We start from the raw sequence: 7,681 nt of genomic DNA, 5'->3' as shown, positions 1-7,681 counted from the left end.
CTTGCCAGAGAGAAATGTTTCTTGTTGCGAGCAGGGACCCAGTGTATCCGCTCCACGACATTCTAATTGGGAGGGTGCAGCACAACCAGAGAGGGGGTTGAATGGTGTAAATGGAATGGGAGGGGTGCCGGGGGAGGGGAGCTGTGGGGGAGTGTTCAGGGGAGCTGGACATTTCAGCAATCTGGAGAAATCTAGTTGGGATACCAGGAATTTGGGTGAAAAGCAGGAATGTTGCTGAGAGACTGGGGATGTCTGCTCATGATGTGGAGATGCCGGCGTTGGACTGGGGTAAGCACAGTAAGAAGTCTCACAACACCAGGTTTATTTGGTTGCACAAGCCACAAGCTTTCGGAGCGCTGCTCCTTCATCAGGTGAGTGGGAATTCTGTTCACAAACAGGGCATACAGAGACACAAACTCAATTTACAAAATAAAGGGTACAGACAATGTGTGTGGAGAGAGGGTTAAGCACAGGTTAAAGAGACGACAACGCAGAATGCTGAGCAGAAACTGATAGCCAAGGTCCGCACAAATGAGGACGGCCTCAACCGGGATCTTGGGTTCATGTCACACTATCTGTAACCCCCACGACTTGCCTGGGCTTGCAAAATCTCACTAACTGTCCTGGCTGGAGACAATACACATCCCTTTAACCTGTGCTTAACCCTCTCTCTACTCACATTGTCTGTACCTTTTGAAACTTGATTACCTGGAAAGACTCGCATTCCAACCATTATTTTGTAAATTGAGTTTGTGTCTTTATATGCCCTGTTTGTGAACAGAACTCCCACTCACCTGATGAAGGAGCAGCGCTCCGAAAGGTTGTAGCTTGTGCTACCAAATAAACCTGTTGGACTTTAACCTGGTGTTGTGAGACTTCTTACGATGTCTGCTCCCCCAGGCGTTCATGGTATCAGTCTGTTTAGAACAGACCCCCTAACAGGATAAATGACAGTCCATTCAGAGAAATGCTGAGGGATGTTGCTTCAAGCCGGAAACTGGAACCCAGGGTATCAGTGACAAGCAGCATAGACATTTTATCCCTCAACTAACATGATTAAAACTGATTGAAACAGCGTGCCGGGGCGGCACGGTGGCACAGTGGTCAGCATTGCTGCCTCACAGCGCCAGGTACCCGGGTTCAGTTCCCAGTTTAGGTCACTGTCTGTGTGAAGTCTGCACGTTCTACCCCCGTGTCTGCGTGGGTTTCCTCCGGGTGCTCCGGTTTCCTCCCACCGTCCGAAAGATGTGCTGGTTAGGGTGCATTGACCTTGTTAAATTCTCCCTCAGTGTTACCCGAACAGGCGCCGGACTGGGGGATTTTCACAGTAGCTTCATTGCAGTGTTAATGTAAGCCCACTTGTGACAATAATCAATATTCCTTGACTTTACTTTTCAACCTAATCGTTCCATCACTGCCATTCTGGGATCTTGCTGTGTATAAATTAGCATCTACCCGGAGGCAGTGGTAAGAACTGCAGAGAAACAAGCTTTGTCTTTATAAGGAACGTCTCCTGTCTGCTTTGCTGTTTCTCAAGAAGCTCAAACATCCACATCTTGGCTTCACCCAAAGTGTTTTTTTCACACAAGTATGCTTTCATTTTACCTGTCAATTTCATCCACTGGCTGGTTGCCAGTTCCTCCCCATCCACAGAAACAGCCGTAGTCAACGTAGCGCCAAGGACTGACCTGCGGATTGGCGCAGTCAACATCATAATCAAGATTCACTAAGTTTCTTTGCTCAATGGAGGCGCCCTGTGCAGGGATCCACATTGCTACAAGAGGACAACAGGAGAAATCATTGTGTCAGAGCCAGCAGGAAGACAATTTAAGACACAGATTGCAAAACCAGAACAACCAGCAGAAGAATATTTGTGATTTCAGGAGAAATTGCACCTCAGAAATAGGCCATTCGGCCCAATAATCCATGGCTGTATCTGTCCTACAACATAACCTTTCCATTCCTTTTAATCTCACACTATCACCCAAAGCTTTCCATTCCTTTCTCCCTCATGTACTTACCGAGCTTCCCCTTAAAGACATCAATAATATTCACCCCAACCATTCCCTGTGCTAGTTTCACAATCTCACAGTCAAATATTCCCACAGCATGTTTATAATAAGGTTAAATATGGAACAAAGCCCCCTCTATATTGTCCCAATCAAACACTCGCTGAATAGTACAGCACAGGGTTCAATACAGGGTTAAGCCCCCACTGCACTTTCCCATCAAACAATCCCAGGGCAGGTACAGGATGGAGGTAGATATAGAATAAATCTCCCCCTACACTGTCCCCATCAAACACTCCCAGGACAGCTACAACACAGGGTTAGATACAGAGTAAAGCTCCTTCTGCACTGTCCCCCATGAAACACTCCCAGGGCAGGTACAGCACGGGGTCAGATACATACTAGATCTCCCTCTACACTGTCCCCATCATACACTCCCAGGACAGCTACAACACGGGGTTAGATACAGAGTAAATCTCCCCCTACACTGTCCCCATCAAACACTCCCAGGACAGGTACAGCACGGGATTAGATACAGAGTAAATCTCCCTCTACACTGACCCCATCAAACACACCCAGGACAGGAACAGCACGGGGTTAGATACAGAGTAAAGCACCCTCTATACTGTCCCCCATCAAACACTCCCAGGACAGGTACAGCACGGGGTTAAATACAGAGTAAAGCTCCCTCTGCACTGTCCCCCATCAAACACACCCAGGACAGGTACAGCACGGGGTTAGATACAGAGTAAAGCTCCCTCTACACTTTCCCCCATCAAACACTCCCAGGACAGGTACAGCACGGGGTTAGATACAGAGTAAAGCTCCCTCTACACCGCCCCATCAAACACTCCCAGGACAGGTACAGCACGGGATTAGAAACAGAGTAAATCTCCCTCTACACTGTCCCCATCAAACACTCCCAGGACAGGTACAGCACGGGATTAGATACAGAGTAAATCTCCCTCTACACTGACCCCATCAAACACACCCAGGACAGGAACAGCACGGGGTTAGATACAGAGTAAAGCACCCTCTATACTGTCCCCCATCAAACACTCCCAGGACAGGTACAGCACGGGGTTAAATACAGAGTAAAGCTCCCTCTGCACTGTCCCCCATCAAACACACCCAGGACAGGTACAGCACGGGGTTAGATACAGAGTAAAACTCCCTCTACACCGCCCCATCAAACACTCCCAGGACAGGTACAGCACGGGATTAGAAACAGAGTAAATCTCCCTCTACACTGTCCCCATCAAACACTCCCAGGACAGGTACAGCACGGGGTTAGATACAGAGTAAAGCTCCCTCTACACTGCCCCCATCAAACACTCCCAGGACAGGTACAGCACAGGGTTAGATACAGAGTAAAGCTCCCTCTACACTGCCCCCATCAAACACTCCCAGGACAGGTATTCACATTTCCTTTTACCTTCTTTGTCATTGCCAGTTTATCTGTTCTGAATCATGCCCAGTTTTTGGGTGTTACTTCATTTGCTATGACCCGCACTCCTCCAGCACATCCCTGAGATCTCCAGTTGATCACTTACCTCCGAGCATGATGAGGAGGATCACAATGGGTTTTGGGGACTCCATGACTTCTCGATTCCTTCCAGAGATGGATGTTTGTCTCCTCGGGGCTCTGCTCTTTTATTCTGCTCCTGGGGCGGTCACAACCCATATTTGCTCAGCAAATGCAAATAGGCCTCCAACCCCATTGGGCGCTCATTCCAATTTTCACCGTGATCCAGGGTGGGAGATGTTTGAAGAACCTGTTGTCATTGGGTGGTGCAGATGCGATTGGTTTCATCGACCACGTGATGACATCTGGAAAAGGTCACCAAAGACGTTGATAAGGGATCAGAATCATTCAACTGCCAGTCCACCACAATTCCCACTTGACACAACAATAGTCAGATTAATGATCTCCTGACACTAATCAGTGAGTAAATTTACTGACCGGGATGGAAAGTTCTACACACCCCAATTGTTAAGGGCAACTCCCTAATTCACTGAGTTAATATTACTGCGGACACATACGTCTGGATGTTGCATTTTGTCTACTTTGGGATAAGCTGTGATGCACCACATGGTTAAATATCCTGCCACAACTTGCATTGCAGACTCAAATGTAACCAATGATTCCAATGAGTCACAGGCCAGTAACAGCCATCTGGGAGAACAGTTTGCCAGGGGAAGGGACCACTTTATTAAACTGTCCCCCAATGAGAGTCAGCACCTTCAGGAACTGTATCCCGGTGAGAGTCAGCACCTTCAGGAACTGTACCCCAGTGAGAGTCAGCACCTTCAGGAACTGTATCCCAGTGAGAGTCAGCACCTTCAGGAACTGTCCCCCAGTGAGAGTCAGCACCTTCAGGAACTGTATCCCAGTGAGAGTCAGCACCTTCAGGAACTGTATCCCAGTGAGAGTCAGCACCTTCAGGAACTGTATCCCAGTGAGAGTCAGCACCTTCAGGAACTGTATCCCAGTGAGAGTCAGCACCTTCAGGAACTGTATCCCAGTGAGAGTCAGCACCTTCAGGAACTGTATCCCAGTGAGAGTCAGCACCTTCAGGAACTGTATCCCAGTGAGAGTCAGCACCTTCAGGAACTGTATCCCAGTGACAGTCAGCACCTTCAGGAACTGTATCCCAGTGAGAGTCAGCACCTTCAGGAACTGTATCCCAGTGAGAGTCAGCACCTTCAGGAACTGTATCCCAGTGAGAGTCAGCACCTTCAGGAACTGTATCCCAGTGAGAGTCAGCACCTTCAGGAACTGTATCCCAGTGACAGTCAGCACCTTCAGGAACTGTATCCCAGTGAGAGTCAGCACCTTCAGGAACTGTATCCCAGTGAGAGTCAGCACCTTCAGGAACTGTATCCCAGTGAGAGTCAGCACCTTCAGGAACTGTATCCCAGTGAGAGTCAGCACCTTCAGGAACTGTATCCCAATGAGAGTCAGCACCTTCAGGAACTGTACCCCAGTGAGAGTCTGTACCTTCAGGAACTTTGGGGAGGATTCTCCCGAAAGTGCTGAATTGGTGAGAAAACTGGTTTCGATCACGACTGTTTTTCCAGTGCAATTTCAGACCCGAATCTCCGCACTCTGTGCACTGCAGAGGTCACAATGCTGAATATCATTAAATACCCGTGGGAGGGGGCGGGACCTATTTTTGCCAGACTCTGAATATTCCGCAACTCTGCACATGCGCAGTGACCCCGATCTGTTAGTCTCCCTGTTTGCTGGTCAGCTCGATCGCTGTCCCCCCATGTCCAGCCCCCCGCGATGCCCCCACCCCCCTCATCCAGGCAGTACCCCCCTCCCCGCTGACCCCCATGGAGGCAGACCCTGCCCATCGCCCCCGACGGAAGGCCGACTGACCTGTGGGAGGCAGCCTCCCCATCCCCCCTCCCCACAGGAGCCCCCCCCCCCCAACCCCAGCCCACCCCGATCGCTGGCCTCCCTCCAGCTCCGACCAATCCTGCCTGCAGAGTGGCAGCGCGTCCCCCCTCCCCTCCACCCACCCCCACCGATCGCCCCCTCGGCCCCACCCACAATAGGCCCCATCGTCTTGACACTGCCCGATGCATGGTGGGCAGTGCCAAGGTGGCCCCAGGGCATGGGCACTTTGCCCCTTGGACAGTGCCAGGGAGCACAGGCTGGCACTGCCAGGGTGTGCATGCCCAGGGGGCACTACCTCTCTGCCACCCAACACCCTGGAGGGCCCCGATTGCCCTCCCCACTTCACTCCGTCACGGCCTCCCGCTAGTTCCCCGAATGTGGGGAGCTACTCTGAACCCCAGCAGAGTGAAATGCTCCTGGCGAGGTGGGAGATGCGAGCGGGTCCGGCAAGTTCCGTGCCAGGCACGATAATTGCAGTTAAAATAGATGAAAAATACTTTAAAAATAGATCTAAAAGCTTCACTTCTCTTCCCGCCGGTTTCCAGCGCGGTCCCGGCTGCCACCTTTCTCTGGTTATGGGAGACGCGCTTGCATTGGGAACGCATGCACGAATCCCCTAAAATGGCCGACACGTGCATTTCCTGGCCCGACCTGCCCGAAAATTTGCGGGTCGTGATGGGAGAATCGACCCCCCCCTGTATCCCAGTGAGAGTCAGCACCTCAAATCATAGAGATATGCAGCACGGAAACAGGCCCTTCAGCCCAACTCATCCATGTTGACCACGTTTCCTGAGCTGAACTAGCCCCATTTGCCTGCGTTTGGCACATATCCCTTTAAATGTTTCCCATCCATGTACCTGTCCAAATGTCTTTGAAATGTTGTAACTGTACCCGCTTCTATCACCTCCTCTGGCAGCTCATTCCATTTACGCACCACCCTCGGTGTGAAAATGTTGCCCCTCAGGTCCCCTTTTAAATCTTTCCCTTCTCACCTCAAACCTATGTCCTCTAGTTTTGGATTTCACTCCCCTGAGGTAAAGACCTTGGCTATTCACCTTACCTATGCCCCTCATGATTTTATAAACCTCGATAAGATCACCCCTCAACCCCCCACGCTCCAAGGGAAAAAGTCCCAGCCTATCCAGCCTCTCCTTATAATTCACACCTTCCAGTCCCGATCGCATCCTTGTAAATCTTTTTGCACCCTTTCCAGTTTAAAAATGTCCTTCCTATAGCAGGGCGATCAGAACTGTACGCAGTACTCCAAATGTGGCCTCAGCAATGTCAAGTACAGTTGTAACATAACGTCCCAACTCCTGTACTCAATGCCCTGACCGGTGAAGGCAAGTGCCTCCTTCACCACCCTGTCTGCCGGTGACGCCACTTTCAAGGAACTATGTACCTGCACCCTGAGTTCTCTCTGTTCGACATCACTCCCCAGGGCCCAACCATTCACTGTGTAAGTCCTGCCCTGGTTGATCTCACCAGAATGCAACACCTCGCATTCATCTGAATTAAACTCCATCTGCCATTCCGCGTCCCACTGGCCCAGTTGATCAAGGTTCCATTGTAGTCTCAAATAACCTTCTTCACTAACCACTACACCATCAATTTTGCTGTCATCTGCAAACTTACTAACCATGCCTCCGATATTCTCATTCAACTCGTTTATATCAATGACAAACAACAGTGGACCCAACACCGATCCCTGTGGCACACGGCAGGTCACAGGCCTCCAGTTTGAAAAGCAGCCCTCTACCACCACCCTCTGTCTCCTACTGGCAAGACAATTTTGTATACAATTGGCAAGTTCTCCCTGGATCCCATGTTATCTAACCTTACTGAGCAGTCTACCATGCGGTACCTTGTCGAAGGCCTTGCTAAAGTCCATGTAGACAATGTCTACCAGACTGCCCTCATCTATTTCCTTGGTCACCCTTTCAAAAAACTCTTATCAAATTTGTAAGACATGATTTCTCACAAAGCCACGCTGACTGTCCCTGATCAGTCCTTGCATTTCCAAATGCCTGTAGATTCAGAAACCCCTCCAACAACTTACCCACCGCTGGCGTTAGGCTCACCGCACTCTAGTCCCCTGGCTTATCCCTTCTCCCTTTATAAGTAACGGCATGACACTTGCCTCTCTCCAGTCTTCCAGCACCTCACACGTGGCTGTCAATGATACAAATATCTCTGTTAGGGGCCCCGCAATTTCTTCCATAGCTTCCCACAATGTCCTGCGATGCACTTGATCAGGTCCCACGGA

Source organism: Mustelus asterias, chromosome 24 (assembly GCF_964213995.1).
Source record: "Mustelus asterias chromosome 24, sMusAst1.hap1.1, whole genome shotgun sequence".
In the NCBI taxonomy this organism is placed as follows: Eukaryota; Metazoa; Chordata; class Chondrichthyes; order Carcharhiniformes; family Triakidae; genus Mustelus; species Mustelus asterias.
The sequence above is the reverse complement of the archived record's forward strand: the minus strand, read 5'-3'. Positions refer to the sequence as shown.